The sequence below is a fragment of the Caretta caretta genome, chromosome 28 (assembly GCF_965140235.1).
Source record: "Caretta caretta isolate rCarCar2 chromosome 28, rCarCar1.hap1, whole genome shotgun sequence".
NCBI classification, from domain to species: domain Eukaryota; kingdom Metazoa; phylum Chordata; order Testudines; family Cheloniidae; genus Caretta; species Caretta caretta.
The window spans coordinates 3,538,956-3,556,534 of record NC_134233.1 but is presented as its reverse complement, the minus strand read 5'-3'; the positions used below and the strand labels follow the sequence as shown (position 1 = coordinate 3,556,534).

General features: G+C 53.6%; 1 long non-coding RNA gene across 1 annotated transcript in view; it reads right to left on the bottom strand.

Moving 5' to 3' along the window:
• Positions 1–1,237: 1,237 nt before the first annotated feature.
• Positions 1,238–17,579, bottom strand: part of LOC142070371 (uncharacterized) — a 42,804-nt gene continuing 26,462 nt past the window's right edge. Inside the window, exons 3-4 of the long non-coding RNA XR_012666326.1 lie at positions 1,382–7,898; positions 1,238–1,266 (exon numbers count right to left, since the gene is read on the bottom strand). This is a non-coding gene — a long non-coding RNA (uncharacterized LOC142070371). The remainder of the gene's footprint in view (positions 1,267–1,381; positions 7,899–17,579) is intronic.

Genomic DNA, 17,579 nt, shown 5'->3' with positions numbered 1-17,579 from the left:
CGGGTGTGGCAGGCCAAGCAAGCAGCTGAGTCCCAGAGGCAGGAGCTGAGGCAGAAGGTAAAGTGCCAGTGGGGGTGGTGGAGGGGGCAGCAGTGGTGGTGGTGGTTGGGGGGACCCAGATGGACCAGGGGCAGGCTCCACACCACATCCCCGAAGTCCCCACAAAAACAGACAAGACCCTCACCACAAGAGCGCAGTTTGAAAGTTACTCAGTCCTTGATGGCCCCCTCCACAGTGGTCTGCAGAGTGTCCGCTCGCTCCCACAGCGGCAAATGGTCCTCTTTGTCTCCCTCCTTGAGGCTCCAGCAGCGGCGGCTCCAGGCGGGGCGTGACTGGCGGCGGCGGCGGCTCCAGGCGGGGCGTGACCGGCGGCGGTGGCGGTGGCGGCGGCGGCTCCAGGCGAGGCGTGACTGGCGGCGGCGGCGGCGGCAGCTCCAGGCGGGCCGTGCACAGGGAAACCGCTACCTGCCCTAGCTCACCTCTGCTCCGCCTCCTCCCCGAGCACCGCCCCGCTGGACTTCTCTCCCTCCCAGGTTTGCGCGCCAAACAGCTGATTGGCACCACAAGCCTGGGAGGCGGGAGAAGCAGCGGCATGCTCAGGGAGGAGGCGGAGCACAGGTGAGCTTGGGTGGGGAGCTGCTGCTGGGGGGGGAGGGGCGTGGGCAGCGCAGAGTGGAAGTTTCACCCAGGGCGTGAAACCTGCTTGTACCGGCCCTGGGAAGGACCCCTCTCAGGTGGTGGTGTCCACAGCAGCAACGGCTGGGGCTGGGGTCTCTCACTCCCCTCCTCTGGGGAGTAGGCCAGCAGCCCCCCCGAAAAGGCTGTCGTTGGAGCAGCAGCAACCAAGGGTGGGGGTGTCCCACGGTCAGCCAGCAACCAGGTAGCAGAGAAGGGGGGTGGGGTCTGACCCAGCCGGGGGAGCAGCTGGAGCAGAGCTCAGGGCCTAGTATAACCAGCAGCAGCAGCCCTCTCCCTCCAGGCCAGAGGGCAACAGGAGAGCGATCCAAGGGAGAGGTCTGGGTCCCAGGTTAAGCAGGTCCCTTTTCCCCGGGTAAGGTAACAGGGGCAGTTTTTTTTTTTTTTTTTTTTTTTCTGTTTCAATAACAGGGGCAGTTTTTTTTTTTTTTTTTTTTTTTTCTGTTTCAATAACAGGGGCAGTTTTTTTTTTTTTTTTTTTTTTCTGTTTCAATAACAGGGGCAGTTTTTTTTTTTTTTTTTTTTTTCTGTTTCAATAACAGGGGCAGTTCCAGAACAATCAGGAAGTTGCTGAAACCAATTAAGGCAGGCTAATTACAACACCTGGAGTCAATCAAGAAGCTACCAGAATCAATTAGGACAGGCAGAGGTATTGGAGCATGAGCTTTTGTGGGTGAATACTCACTTCGTCAGATGCATGTAGTGGCCACTTTTACAGATCCAGACTAACACGGCTACCCCTCTGATGAATTAGGACAGGCAGGCTAATCAGGGCACCTGGTTTAAAAAGGACCTCACCTCAGTTACTGAGGTGCGTGCGAGGAACTGGGAGCAAGAGGCGCAAGAAGCTGAGAGTGAGCAGGCGTACTGCTGGAGGACTGAGGAGTTCAAGCGTTATTAGACATCAGGAGGAAGGTCCTGTGGTGAGGATAAAGAAGGTGTTGGGAGGAGGCCATGGGGAAGTAACCCAGGGAGTTGTAGCTGTCACACAGCTGTTACAGGAGACACTGTAGTGTGGAAGTATAACATTGTATAAGGGGACATGCTGGATACATTGTATATGAGAGGGCATGCCAAAACATGTTACAAAGTATCTGAGGGAGCACACGTAGGGACAGTTAGCTTTTGAATGGAGAAGCAATTAAGATAGAGCCAGCACGTCTAAGAAGCAGGCATCAGAATGGAAGGTGTGAAGGGCAATTAGTTAAGTTAACTGGAAGCTGTTAAAGGAGATTGTTAAGGGTGGCAGGTAATTGAAGATACGTGACTGGTCTCAGGGATCTCGAAGGGTGGTGACTAAAATCTTTTTCTTCTTTTGTCTGTAACTTCTCTGTAACTTGTTCTCCAAAAAACTGTATAAATTAAGACACAAGCCCCACTCGGGGGGCTCACTTCTAAATGTATTAGCAGAGCAGCTTTGCTAATAAAACAGAGTGGTCTGATAAATTGTGAGTCTGAGTCAAACTTTGACAGTAGACAGCTCCAATTGACAGGGCCCTGGGCTGGAACCCGGAGTAGAGGGCGAGCCCACCTTCCCCCCATCACCCCAACTCCCTATTTGATACAAGAGGAGTTGATCTGGACTGTGGGTCCCACCAGAGGGGAAGGTCCCTGGCCTGTCCCCTGACCCATTAGGTGGGCCAGCAGAGACTGCGGGGATTGTTCTCCTCCTTTTCCCCATCCTGGCCAGTGATGAGGTTAGCCAAGTGAATGGCAGGTTTGTGCCACTAACAAAAGGAGCCAATCGGAGGACTGCCGTGAACCTCTGAGGTGAGCAAATCCTCCAGAAAGAACAGAACCATCAAGGCAGAGGAGGAACTTTGTCACACTAATACTAACTCCAAACACTAAACCCTCTCCCTTAAACCTAAACAAGACCTTAAAATCCGACCCTCAAATCCTGAACATACAGTCAAACTGCTAACCCAGGAAACCTAAACCCTACCCCTAAATCCTAGCCCCAAACCCTTTCCTTGAACCCTAAGCCCTGACTTCAGTGCATCCAACCTCCTAATTTTCTATGTCCAGCTTCTCTGAGCTGCAGCACAAGTCTGGCAACCAGCCACAGAGTGGGTGGCTCGTTGGCTCAGAACGATAGACTTGCTTGTTTACATTCCTTTTGTCTTGAAAGAGCAAAGTGTGGGAGACAGGCTCGTTAATTGCTTTGTCGGTCTTGCACTTTCAGTGAGAATTTAATAAAGGGCAAACAAATGACCTCCCTGCTTAGATAACCATGCCCTACTTCATAACAATGTAGGACTGAAAGGGATCTCAAGAGGTCATCTAATCCAGCCCCTGGCACTGAGGCAGGACCAAGTATCCTTAGACCATCCCTGACAGCCGTCTGTCCAACCTGTTCTTAGAAACCTCCAATTCTACAACCTAACTTGGGAACTTGTTCCAGAGCTCAAGTGGCCTTCTAGTTGGAAAGTTTCTCCTCATGTCTAACCTCTATGTCCCTTGCTGCAGATTAAGCCAGTTCCTTCTTGTCCTGCCTTCGGTGGCCGTGGAGAACAATTGATCCCGATCTCTTTATGGCAGCCTTTTACATTTTTAAAGACTCTTGTCAGGTCCCTCATCAGCCATCTCTTCTCAAGACTAAACATGTCAAATTTTTTAACCTTTTCTTGTAGATCACGTTTTCTAAACCTCTTGTTGCTCTCCTCTGGAGTGTCTCCAAATTGGCCACAATAATTGATGAGGAGATGTCAATACCAAGAGAGAGAAAATTGCTTTTGTAGTGAGCCACTCCCAGCCCCTATTCAAGCCCAAAGTGATGGTGTTAAGTTTGCAAATGAATTGTAGCTCAGCAGTTTCTCTTTGAAGTCTGTTTTTGAAGTGTTTTGTTGAAGGATGCTTACTTTTCAATGTTATTGAGTGTCCAGGGAGATTGAAGTGTTCTCCTACTGGCTTTTGTATGTTGGTATTCCTGATGTCTGATTTGTGTCATTTATCCTTTTACATAGAGACTCTCTGGTTTGGCCAATGTACATGGCAGAGGGGCATTGCTGACACATAATGGCATATATCACATTGGTAGATGTGCAGGTGAATGAGCCCCTGATGGTGTGGTTGGGTCCTATGATGGTGTCGCTAGAGTAGATATGGGGACAGAGTAGGCACTGGGATTTGTTGCAGGATTTGGTTCCTGGGTTAGTGTTTCGGTGGTGTGGTGTGTATTGCTGGTGAGTATTTGCTTCAGGTTGGGGGACTGGCTGTAAGCGAGGACTGGCCTGTCTCCCAAAGCCTGTGAGAGTGGGGGATCATTTTCCAGGATAGGTTGTAGATCGTTTGATAATGTGATGGAGAGGTTTTAGCTGGGGGTTGTACGTGATGGCCCGTGGTGTTCTGTTATTTTTCTTGTTGGGCCTGTCCTGAGCCCAACTTTTCAATTTTATTGAGTAGCCCAACTGTCCAGTCTGGACTTTTGGGTACTCGTCTCACTCTGTCAGTCTGGTTCCTCACTTCCCCAGGTGGGTATTGTAGTTTTAAGTATGCTTGATAGAGATCTTGTAGGTGTTTGTCTCTGTCTGAGGGATTGGAGCAAATGCAGTGTATTGGGAGTATTATTGGGAGTGTATCACACCCATCCTAACTAAATTGGCCTTCAACATTGGTTGTCCACTTGCAAGGTAACTCCCTTCTCTTCATGTGCCAACATATATTTATGCCTGTTTCTGTAATTTTCACTCCATGCATCTGAAGAAGTGGGTTATGCCCAAATAAATCTGTTAGTCTTTAAGGTGCCACCGGACTCCTCACTGTTTTTGTGGATACAGACTAACATGGCAACCCTCTGATGCTTTCTCAAGAAGCTGACCAAGTGCTTCACTGATGCTACTTAGAATCAAACACATTGAGATACAAGTACATAGCCAATATTCATAACTTCAGATACAAAAATGACACACACAGACAGCATAATCATAACCAGGAAATTACAACCTTTTCATAGACACCTTAGTTGCACCAAATCTTGTACAAAGGAGGTCAACTATAGGACCTTGGTTGCAACAATGATCACACAGGAGCTGGCAAGATAAGGGTTCAGGGGGATCCTGCATGTTGGCTGGCCCTTTGGGGAGCAGTCTCCCAACCCCAGGACTGTACATAAGTAGAAAAATCCAGCTCCCTTTTTGGGGTTACCTTGTGTCTCCTTCTCCCAGCACTGAGTCCTCCCCTGCCCCCTAGAGGGCTGTGATTGGTGCTCTCTGGGCTAGGTGTGTGTAGCCTTTGATCAGATGCACCTTTTCCCAGCAGCTCTCCTATAACGGCTCCCTGTCTCTCACCAGCCTGGGGGAAAACACTCCCTTCTCTGTCAGCTGGGCCATTTGTGTTCTCACAAACTACCACCTGGCAATTTCCTGCTCCCAACTCCTCTGTTGTCACAGGCGTTGGAGCTGCATCTAGATGTAAAGACACAGTTATTTTCCAAAAACTTATCAGAAATAGCATCCCGAAAAACTGGGAACTGGATTGGGGTACCCCCTGACACTCCTTTCTCTGTCCCTGAGAAGTCAGCGGTGTGACTGCTCCCCTCCAGGAGGTCAGTGACACAGTTCCCTCTCCAACCCTAGGTCACAGGCTGAGTGCCTGGGTGCACAGATGCTGACCTAGCCATCCTCCTAGTGCCCTGGTCATCCTGCCCTAAGTGACTAGTGAGGAGACATTCCTGTACCCCCACTATTCCTTCCCCCGTTTCCTCCTCTGGGCCCCCTCCTAGGACACATTTCTCTGTGCTCCGTAAGAAGAGATCTATCTCTTGTTCAGCTGCAATACTCTGCCAGGTAGCAACTGGGACAGTTTCCTTAATTACAGACCACACCTCTCCTGCCCCTGCGCCTGAGGGCATGTCGCCTTCTGCTGGAAAGGAGCTCGTCTCAGCCCCTCCCATACTTGGAAGCACCCGATGTGACGAAGCGGGACGGTTCTTAATGTTTCCTCTGAATAGTGTGGGGGTGCCTCAGTGTCCCCTATGCAGTTCTTAAGTATCTAGGTGGTGGGATAAGGGTGTATGATCGTTGCAGAGCCCTAGAGGGCAGGTGTGTGCAGGGGTCTGGACTCGGAGAATGGTCGACACCCTGTTTCCTGGCCACTGATGGCCTGGGCCCTTCCCCCCTGCAAAGTGAGAGCTAAAGGGTTGGAGAACAAAGGAATCAGGTGCCCTCCTGGCCCTGGGAAGGGACAAAGCCCAGAGGAGGAGGGGCGGGAGAGAGTTTAATTTTGGGGCTGGCTGGGGATGTGGAGTGAAGTGCAGACATGGTTGTCTGGCTCACTGCCCCCAAAATGGACCCAGCTGAGGGGTCCTGTTCTCTGCACCTACAAGCTCTGTTTTAGACCATGTTCCTGTCGTCTAATAAACCTTCTGTTTTACTGGTTGGCTGCGGAGTTGGGGGGCAGGACCCTCTGGCTTCCCCAGGACCCCGCCTGAGCGGCCTTGCCGTGGGAAGCGCACAGAGAGGCAGAGGAGGCTGAATGCTCCGAGGTCAGACCCAGGAAGGTGGAAGCTGTGTGAGTTGTGTGTCCTGCAGACAGTCTGCTCACAGAAACGAGACTTCCCCAGAGTCCTGACTGGCTTCGTAGGGAGCCCTTCCAGAGCATTGCCCGGGGACTCCATGACACCCAGCTTCCCTGTGTTAGAGAGTCACAGGAATCCTCACCCACCTTGGTGGTTTCTGAGATCCCCTGCTCCTTCTCTGGGCTCTCCTCTGGCAGGCATTACACCCCCATCCCTTCCTGATATGGTGGTGCCTCCCACTGCAGTGCAGGAGTTGGTCTCAACCGCCCTCCCACCTGGAAGCATGTGGCTTCCCCCGGCTGCAGAAGAATCAAGGAGACTCTCTCCCATTCTCTCAGCAGTTCCTGAGACCTTCCCCTTTCCCTCGGCGGTCCCACTCCCTCCTGCTGCAGGCAAATACTTTAACCTGAGCTACATGGAAAAAATAATTACCAAGGAGCAGAAGGTGTTCCATTACCCCCTCAGTCAAAACACTTTCCAAACCTTCCCACCCCACATGGATTTTAGCTAGTGGTACAAGGAATCTGCTTTCGCCCACCCCCACAATCTCTGCCATTTGGCCAGGCAACGTACTGGCCTTTGGGACCACACTCTGCTTAACCAGAGAGATCTGGGCCCCTGTATCCCTCTGCCCCAAGTATTCCCTGCCATCAATTTGGACAGCCGTAACATGCTCCATATCTGGTTCTGCAGAGGCTAACCTCCCAGAGCCAATACGGTCGGTTTCAATTGCTTGGGGAGTTTCTGTGCTGAGGACAACAGAACTAACATGAGCTATTGGTTGTCTGCTTCCCCCTAGCCCAGGGCATTTTTTCCCCAGGGGATCAGTGGAATTACACTGATCGCACCTCCTGGGCTCGTCTGCTTTTACCGGAGATTTGGGATGAGGGTTAGAGGAACGTTTAGGCTCCCAACCCCCTTCTCTTTTCCCAGGGGCAAAATGGGATCCTCCCTCCCCACCAGTTTTAAACCCCTCTTTCTGCGGCCTGCCCTCAATAGACACTGGAGTCTGTTCCAAGGCATGAGATAAAAAAGCCAAATCCTCCGCAGACTCGACACCTTTGTCCCATAGACACTGCTTCGCGTCAGCCTGACGTGTGCCTAGGAAATGCTCTTGAGCAACAAGATCCAACATTCCCTCAAAACTTGCCACCTCTTTACCCCTCACCCATTTGCCAAACAAACCTTTCGTTTTGTTCTCATATTCCCCATTACTCATCCCAATGTCCCTCTTAAGAGTCCTAAACTTAACTCTATATATTTCAGGGATGATCTGAAAACGTCCCAAAACTGTATCTTTAAATTTACAATAGTCTAAAGCATCTTCAACAGACACTCCATTGAACACATTTTGAGCTTTACCAGTTAATTTCGCAATCAGGGTAGGAGTCTCTTATCATCAGGGATTTCATGTATTACACACGGCCTTTCGAAGGTAGTCAGATATTCAGCAAGATCATCCTCTTCACTGTACGTAGGACATAAGTGTTCCCGTTTGTGGATTTTTGGAGTGATGGGAGTCGTTGGGGTCAGGGGGGGTCTGGTTCTGCTTCTCTAGCAGGTCCAGCTGGTGTTTTGTCTTTCTTTCTCTTTCTTCCCTCTTGCTCCTCTTTTTCTTCCATAGCCCTTCTGTGTGCAGCCTTCTCTTCTTTGAGCCTCATTTCTGCCTGCCACATCTGAAACTCTGAAGAACATGGATGCGTCTGAAGAAGTGGGGTTTTTACCCATGAAAGCTTATGCTCAAATAATTCTGCTAGTCTTTAAGGTGCCACCGGACTCCTTGTTGTTTTTGTTTGAAACTCGTGGTCCTCTTCCTTCTCTGCCACTTCCAGTCTGACCAGCTCTAGTTTGGTACCTGACTCCCTGGGAGTCATTTTTCTGCTTTCTTGTGATTATTTCCCTCACCCAAAATAAACAGACAGAAAATAACAAAACTGTGACCTCCTCCTGGCTGTTCTTAGCCGCTGCACTTAAGACTCACTTAAAGTCACAAATATCAGTGCTTAAAGTGCGAACGTCACTTGGAGTAACAAGCCGCACACACCCTGCTCGCTGTGCCACTGTGACATTCCCCTCTGGTGTTATCCGGACCGGTGATCTGCTAGATCACGCCAGTCCTTGACTCTGGGAGCCAGCCTGACCCTGCTCTGCTGTGAGAAACACCCCCCCACCCCCACTCCTGGGCTGGTCACACACGGCCTCTAGCATGTCAGCTGCTCCCAGCTACTTGCAAGCGAATAACACTAGTCAATATCTCCAGTCCCAGACCATGGGCACCAGGTTTGTATAATTTTTGGTGGTGCCTAGAATGGGTCTAAGTCCTGCCCCCCAGCCCCTCTACCTGCCTTGTAAGCCAATATATAGTTTTAGAAATAATGTAAAAATGGACTGGAAACAGTAGGTGTTTAACAGTTTCCCTATATTTCACAATATGGGGTGGAGGGTGGGGGCATGAGGGCTCTGAGGTGTGGAAGTGGCTCAGGGCTAGGGCAGAAGGTTGGGGTGAGGGCTCTGGCTGGGGCTGAGAGGTTTGGGGTGCAGGAGGGGCTTGGGCTGGGGCAGAGGTTGGGGTGTGTGGGTGAGGGCTGGCAGGTGGGGCCAGGAATGAGGGGTTCAGGGTGTGGGAGGGGGCTCTGGGCTGGGGCAGGGCTTGGAGTGTGAGAGGGGGGTTATGGATCTGGCCTGTGGGTGCAGGATCTAGGGTGGGACTAGGGATGAGGGGTTTAAGGTGCAGGAAGTGGCTCTGGGTTTGAGGGGGGCTCAGGGTTGGGGAAGGGGGTTGTGGTGTGGAGGTGACAGTTCTGGCTGGGGCCGAGGGGTTTGAGGTGTGGGAGGGGCTCAGGGCTGGGGCAGAGGGTTGGGGTGTGGCAGCTTGAGGACTCTGGCTGGGGCTGAGGGGCTTGGGGTGTGGGAGGGGCTTAGGGCTAGGGCAGAGGGTTGGGGTGAGGGATGCAGAGTGGAGCTGGGATGAGAGGTTCAGGGTGCAGGAGGGGGCTCAGAGCTGGGGCAGAGGGTTGGGGTGTGGGGGTGAGGGCTCTGGCTAGGGGTGTGGGCTCTGGGGTGAGACTGGGGATGAGGAGTTTGGGGTGCAGACAGGCTGCCCTGGGTCTGGGGCCAGAAGAGGACTCCCACCAGCCCTCTCCCCACCAGCAGCAGTGAGTTCTGGGGTAGGAGCCCCCCTCTCCACATCGGCCAGGCCTGCTGATGGGGGGGGCAAATTACCCAGGTGATTTAAAAGGGCCCAGGGACCCCAGCCACTACCGCAGTAGCTGTGGCTGCTCTGGGGAAAAGCAACTCTTGATTCAAAGATGCTTTTGATTTGCCCCATGCAGGTTCCAGGCAGTGGAGTAGCATGGGGCATATCAAAAGTGTCTCTGAATCAAGAGATGCTGCAGCTTTTCCCCAGAACAGGCTGGGTTGATGCGGCGTGGCTGCCCTGAGGCTCCGGGCACTCTGGGCTTCCTTGGGCGGGGGGGCTTGTGGCCCTGGCTACAGGAGGGGGCAGGGAACAGCATCTAGCTACTGCCCAGGGTGCAGAGTGTCAAGGAGTGTGGGGCAGTCAGGGCCCTGCACCCCGCACTTCCTGCGATTCCCTGGGACTCTCAGCCAACCAGTAAAACTCAAGGTTTATTAGACAACAGGAACGTGGTCTAAAACCGAGCTTGTAGGTACAGAAAACAGAACCCCTCAGTCAGGTCCAGCTTCGGGAGGCGGGGAGCCCAGACCCAGGGTTCTGGGCCTCCCCCCATCTCCCCAGACAGCTCCAAACTAAAACCTCCTCTAGCCCCTCCTCTGGCCACCTGATCTCTTTGTTCTCTAACCCCTTCAGCTGGCACCTTGCAGGGAAGTGGCCAGGAGACAGGGTGTCGGCCATTCTCTGTGTAGACAGCATCACACCTGCCTTCTCGGGCTCTGCCACAATCACACCCCCTTATCCCACCACCTAGATACTTAAGAAGGGCATAGGGGAAACTGAGGCACCCACACAGTATTCAGAGAAAACATTAAGAACATTTCCACTTCGTCACACAGGGGCGCTCCAGGGGAGGAATGCAGGGGTGGTGGGCGGGCCAGGGGAGAGGCCTGACTCCCAATATTGGTGGATCCAGGCCCCAGTGCTCTGAATATTGGTGTAGCCCAGGCCCATATAACTCGCCGCCTATGTCCCAGACACAACCCTAGGAACCGCTGTCTTGCAGTGTCCAGTTATGCCTTCTGGACGCTGCAACCTAATATGAGTTTGTCAATTTAACAAAGAAATTGATACGTACCAGGCTTGTTATCCCAAGGGGCGTCTCTGACATGTTTCAAACCAACCACACTGCTTCCGGTAGAATAAACAAACAGATTTATTAACTACAAAGATAGATTTTAAGTGAGTATAAGTCAAATAACAGGGGAGGGATAGCTCAGTGATTTGAGCATTGGCCTGCTAAACCCAGGGTTGTGAGCTCAATCCTTGAGGAAGCCGTTTAGGGATCTGGGGCAAAAATTGGGGATTGGTCCTGCTTTGAGCAGGGGGTTGGACTAGATGACCTCCTGAGGTCCCTTCCAACCCTGCTATTCTATGAAAGCATAACAAGTCAGATTTAATCAAATGAAATAAAAGCAAAATGCCTTCTAAGCTGATCTTAACACTTTCAATGTCCTTACAAACTTAGGTTTCAGAGTAGCAGCCGTGTTAGTCTGTATTTGCAAAAAGAAAAGGAGGACTTGTGGCACCTTAGAGACTAACAAATTTATTTGCGCATAAGCTTTCGTGAGCTACAGTTCACTTCATCGGATGCATTCAGTGGAAAATACAGTGGGGAGATTTATATACATAAAGAACATGAAACAATGGGTGTTACCATAGACACTGTAATGAGAGTGATCACTTAAGGTGAGCTATTACCAGCAGGAGAGTTGGGGGAAAAAAACCTTTTGTAGTGATAATCAAGGTGCTGATCCGACTGCACAAGGAGTCCTATTCCTTCTTCCCCTCGGACAGCTGGCTCTGCAGCTGTGTCCAGGTGATGTTGCCCGAGGGGGACACATACTGCTTCCCCCGTTACCAATGGATCGAGGGGTACCGCACCGTGGAGCTGCGAGAAGGGGCAGGTAGGTTCTCAAAGCAAATTCCCCCGCTTCACACAAGGATCACAGGCCCTGCATGTCCATCGCTCCCTCCTCTCTGCGCCCCATAACCCGAGCACCTCCCGCCCACCCAGCAGCTGATTGGGGGCGAGCCCCAGGGCCCGCCGAACATGGTGATTCCGAGGCGGGGAAATTCCCTCTTGACTTGATCGCCAGGATGTCATCATGTCTTCCATGAATGTTCATGGATCCTAGCTTAGATCAGTAACTGGTAAGTAGCTAGACACTGGAGTAGGAATGAATGGGCAGTTTTCACAGTGGGGAGAGGTAAATAGCGGGTTCCCCTGAGGGTCTGTCCTGGGACCAGCGTGGTGCAACATATTCATGCACATCTGGCCTCGCTACCGGTTTGCACTCTGCATGTCCGTCTGCATCTGGCCTTGGTAAGGTCTGCCACATGCAACATCTATCAACTTGTACCTTGGGGCTAATCTGCTCCATGCTCAGCTATTCACATCTATATTTCATGAGGTTTGCTGTGTGCACAGCTGTCCACATCTGGCCTGGGCCTGGTTCAGGGCTGTCCTTAGGCATATGCAGAATATGCCGCTGCATAGGGCACCCCAAATTTTGGACCACCAAATTGCCCCAAATTTCATGGTGCCCTAAGCAGCCACGTGCTTTGTGTGCAGCAGCGCCAGCAGCCGTCCCCATCCCACAGCTGGCCCCCCTGTGTATTCCTATGGGGGTGTGGGGCCGGGACAACTCCATCCACCCCTGCCTCGCCTCTTCCCACCCCCACCCCGCCCTCATTTTCCACCCCTTCTCCCAAGCCCCCACACCCAGCGACGGACCCAGGGGATTAGCGGGGGGATGGGGAGCTGGCGCTAGCAGCAGGGGTCAGGCCTATCCCTGCACTCACTGGCAGTGGCGGGAAGCAGAGCACCCCAGCCTGCTCCACTCCGCTGGCTCCCCGCTGTGTCACTCCGCTTCCCACTGCCGGTGAGTGCCGGGGGGGAGTCGGACCCCTTCCCCCAATCCCCCTCCCCTGAGCGACACGGCTGGGACGGGGGGAGCAGAACGGGCTGGGGCTGGGTCATTCCATTTCCTGCTGCCGGTGCCAGGCCCCCCCCCGCTAATCCCCCAGGATGCTCTGGGCCTGAGTGGCCCCCCACAGCTCCCCGCAGGTCTTGAGTGCAGCCTAGATCTGCCACAGGGGGGTTGGGGGTGGGGGGGGAGCAGGTTCTCAGGCAGTGCAGGGTACCATCCTTGGTAGGGACGGCCCTGGCCTGGTTTGCCGCATGCACAGCTGTCAACATCTGTCCTTCATGAAGTTTCCCACATGGACATCTGTCCACATCTGTCCTGTCAGCATCTGACACTCCATCTGCAGCTCTCCTCCCTTCTCAGTACCCTCCCCCCCGCCCTGTATACCCCCATTCGAGAAAGCAATCTAGACTGTGGCAGGGCTGTGTGGTGGGGGAGGGAGCCCCCAGAGCACCCCCTGGTTCCCTGAGGGAGCAGCAGGAGGCGCCGTTTCTCATTCTCCCCCTCCACCGCGCACACAGGAGGGTGGGCCTGTCGTGTGACTCACGCCCGGCCAGGCCACCGGCTACTGCTTCGCCCTCCAGCCAAACCCACTGCTGAGGACACCCAGAGCCCACTGCTGCTGCAGCACCGGCAAGAGCTGAAGGGGCAGCAGGCAGCCTACCAGTGAGCCAGGCAGGGGTGGCAGGGCTGGGGAAGGGGGGCCGGGTCAGGCTGGTGAAGCCATAAGCACTGTCCGGGGGAGGACAATGATTAGAGTCAGTTCTGCTTTCACTCCCTTCCCCTGCCTCTCCCTTTGGGCTCCCAGTCCCCCCTGCTCTAACCATTAGACCCCACTCCCCTCCCAGAGCTGGGGAGAGAATCCAGGAGTCCTGGCTCCCAGCACCCCTCCGCCCCGCTCTAACCCACCAGCCCCAACTCCCCTCCCAGGGCCAGGGAGAGAACCCAGGAGTTCTGGCTCCCAGCCCCCCCACTCTAACCACCAGACCCCACTCCCCTCCCAGAGCTGGGGAGAGAACCCAGGAGTCCAGAGCACTCTCCAGAGGCTCATAGGGACCCTGATCCAATCCTATCCACCCCCCATGTCAGGATAAGCCAGGCTGTGCCACATCCAGTCCCTCTTGTCGGCTGCTATCACGCCTCCCATCAGTGAACGCTGGAAGGGCAGGGTCTTTTCCTTTGGTCTCCACCTGGGAGGGGTGGGCAGGATCCAGCCACTGGCAGAAGGCCAGTCAAGAGAGTATGCTGGGTGAGACTCATCTAAAACCATACCTCTGCCCCCGCCCCCCCTGCCCTGGGTAGGCCTTACCATCCCCAGTGCCCATCAGTCTCCCATGCCTGCTCTGGGGAGACAACGGAAGAGTTAACCCTGTGGCATCAGCAGCTCAGGGCTTCTCTGCAAGCCCCAGCTCCTGGAGTCCTGGGGTTATGATGGGGAAAAACTCAGCTTCCGTTTAAAAAGCCACATCACTCTCCAGACATTGTGTGTGGGGAGAGCAGCTGAGAACTGTGACCCCCACGTACAGGGCCTGGGGCCATAGAGTAGACCCCATAGTGTTATTTAGTGAAATCTCATGATTTTGAAGCCAATCTTGTGATGGTGGGGGCTGGTGCATGGTCTATGAACTCTTGGGGTTTGCAAGACTGTATTTAAACTAGCCTCTTAAGACATTTGAAGGGAATAGGGGCAGTTCTTGGAGCAATGGGCTCAGGCTCTTGGCAGACTCAGGCAAAGTCCCTGCATCAGTCACACCTGGGGCAGGTCCCCCCCCCCCCACTTCAGAGCAATGGGCTCAGGCTCTCAGAGTATCCTGGCAGCATTGCTGTGTCAGTTGCATTCTGGTAAGTTCTCACAGCAATGGGCTCAGGCTCTCTGCACACTCAGGCAGTATCACTGCATCAGTTACACCCAGGGCAGATCCCCCACATCTCACAGCAATGGGCTCAGGCTCTCTGCAGACTCAGGAAGTGTCACTCATCATTCACACTCAGAGCAGCTTCCCCCTTCTCACAGCAACAGGCTTAGACTCTCTGCAGACTCAGGCAGTATCACTGCATCAGTCACACTCAGGGCAGCTCCCCCATCACAGCAATGGGCTCAGGCTCTCTGCAGACTCAGGCAGCAGTGCTGAGTTGGTCACACTGGCTGCCTATTCTGGATGGTTCCTCTGTAACTACAAAAGCTAGAGACACTCTTATTTGTGATCGGAAGCTGAGCTGGAGGGGATCTCTTTGCCCCTTTGGAAGCCTCCAGTTACACCTGGGAAAGGCAGAGGAGGTCTCTGGTGGGGTCCGTGCCTGCCTGCGCTCTTAGGGGTGGGATGGTGATCCCATGTGTATCTCCCAACAGCTGGAAGGAATACACCCTGGGGTGGCCAAGGTGCCTGGACTTGGCCAGCGTGGATGAGTTAAACTCCAATGTCAAGTACAGCCTGACCAAGACCACCATCTGGACGGTGCGCACCATCAAAACATGAGTGTGGGGGACACTCAGTCTGGGGCCGGCCCGAGGGCCTGGAGAGCAGCCTGGGGCACTAGTGCAGTGGAGATTTGGGAGGGTGTCATGAGATGGCTCAAAGGGGATCAATGCCCGCACCCCAGGTACCCCAGCGGGGATGGGCTGAACTCAGGATCACTCTAAAGGAGTCACCTTCTATCTCAGACCCTGGGTTCATGCCTGCCTCTCTGCCTGACATCCCCAGCCATTCCTTTAGGTCTCTATGTTATGCTGGGCACTGGCGACCCACAGTGAGAGACAGTGCATGCCCCAAAGTCCTCCGGTCTAAACACAGGGTGGGAGGGGAAACTAAGTCACAGGAGAGGGAAGAGACTCACCTCGGGTCACCCAGCTGCTCAGTGGTAGGAATAGAAATCATGGCTCCCAAGTGACCAACCAATTGAAAACTAATCTAATCTAATCCTAGAAGATCAGGGTCGGAAGAGACCTCAGGAGGTATCTAGTCCAACCCCCTGCTCAAAGCAGGACCAACCCCAACTAAATCATCCCAGCCAGGGCTTTGTCAAGCCTGGCATTAAAAACTTCTAAGGAAGGAGATTCCACCACCTCCCTAGGGAACCCATTCCAGTGCTTCACCCCCACCTCCTCATTAAATAGTTTTTCCTAATATCCAACTTGAGACCATTACTCCTTTTTCTGTCACCTGCCACCACTGAGAACAGCCGAGCTCCATCCTCTTTGGGACCCCGCTTCAGGTAGTTGAAAGCAGCTATCAAATCCCCCCTCATTCTTTGCTTCCGCAAACTAAACAAGCCCAGTTCCCTCAGCCTCTCCTCATGAGGCATGTGCCCCAGCCCACTGATCATTTTCATTGCCCTCCGCTGGACTCTCTCCAATTTGTCCACATCCCTTCTGTTGTGGGGGAACCAAAACTGGACACAGTACTCCAGGTGTGGCCTCACCAGTGCCGAATAGAGGGGAATAATCACTTCCCTCCATCTGCTGGTGATGCTCCTACTATGCCGTTGGCCTTCTTGGCAACAAGGGCACACTGCTGACTCATATCCAGCTTCTCGTCTACTGTAATCCCTAGGTCTTTTTCTGAAGAACTGCTGCTTAGCCAGTCGGTCCCCAGTCTGTAGCGGTGCCTGGGATTCTTCCGTCCTAAGTGCAGGACTCTGCCCTTGTCCTTCTTGAACCTCATCACATTTCTTTTGGCCCAATCCTCCAATTTGTCTAGGTCCTCTGTATCCTATCCCTACCCTCCAGCATATCTACCTCTCCTCCCAGTTTAGTATCATCTGCAAACTTGCTGAGAGTGCAATCCACACCATCCTCCAGATCATTAATGAAGATATTGAACAAAACTGGCCCCAGGACCGACCCCTGGGGCACTCCACTTGATACCGGCTGCCAACTAGACATCAAGCTGTTGATCACTACCCTTTGAGCCCAACAATCTAGCCAGCTTTCTATCCACCTTATAATCCATTCATCCAATCCATACTTCTTTAACTTGCTGGCAAGAATACTGTGGGAGACCGTTCAAAAGCTTTGCTAAAGTCAAGATCTATCACATCCACCATTTTCCCCATATCCTCAGAGCCAGTTATCTTATCGGAGAAGGCAATCAGGTTGGTCAGGCATGACTTGCCCTTGGTGAATCCATGTTGACTGTTCCTAATCACCTTCTGTGGCAGCAGGGAGGGGGGAGTGTTGACCTGGGAATGTGGCAGGGGAGTTTCACTGGGGATGGGAGACCTGAGAGCCTGTAACCTGAACCAGGAGGAGGAGGGGGAGGTAACACCTCTGTCTGGGAAACTGGACAAAGGCTGCAGGAGAGAGCCTGCTGAGGGGGGGGGTTGATTTCAGTTTTGTGCTGAGTGGTGGAATGCAGGGAACCCCAGGGCTGGGGTCTAAGCTCCCTGCCCCCCAGAAGGACTTGACTGAGGGGTCCTGGTTGTACCCACAAGCTCTGTTTTAGACTGTGTTCCTATTGTCCAATAAATCTTCTGTTTTACTGGCTGCCTGAGAGTCACAGTGAATCCCAGGAAGAGAGGTGCAGGCCCCGGACTCCCCCACACTCTGTGACAACTGGTGGGAGTGGTGGGATGTACTGCACCCCATGAACGGCGCTTCCTGCAGTAAGTGACTGGGGAACAGTAAAACAAAGGGGGATTGATGGGGACCAGGCATGCTGAAGATTCAGAGAGAGACGGTTTCAGGGGGCAGTTAACCCCTGGGAGTGTGTGTCCAGAGAGAAGGACTTTTGCAGTAACAGGGTCCCCCGGGGGATTGCAGCGAGTGGTCCCAGGGGCGGAGGAGTCTGCAGCTCGACCCTGGCAAAGAGATGGTGACCTCAAGAAGGACTGGCCCCCTAGGGGTTCTTCCTGGAAACCGTGGAAAGCTGCCCAGAGCAGCGTGGGCCCTGGGGCCTGACCGGGCTGGGAGGGGTCAGACTGCTGCCGAGGACATCCCAAGACCCTTCCTACCTACGCCTAGGAGAGGGGTTGAGGGAAGCCCAGGGAATACCGAGGGCACCCTGACCCCGGCAGCCAGCAGGGGATCCTCCCGGCGGAGCTCCCCAGCCCTGGAGTGGAGGCGGCTGGAATGGGAGAGGGAGATGAAAATGCGGGAGCTGGAGGATCATGAAAAGTGACGTTAGCATGAGCAGGAGAGGCAACGTTAGCATGAGCGGGAGGAGAAGGAGAGGCAACGTCAGCATGAGCGGGAGGAGAAGGAGAGGCATGAGGCAACGTTAGCATGAGCTGGAGCTGGCCAGGC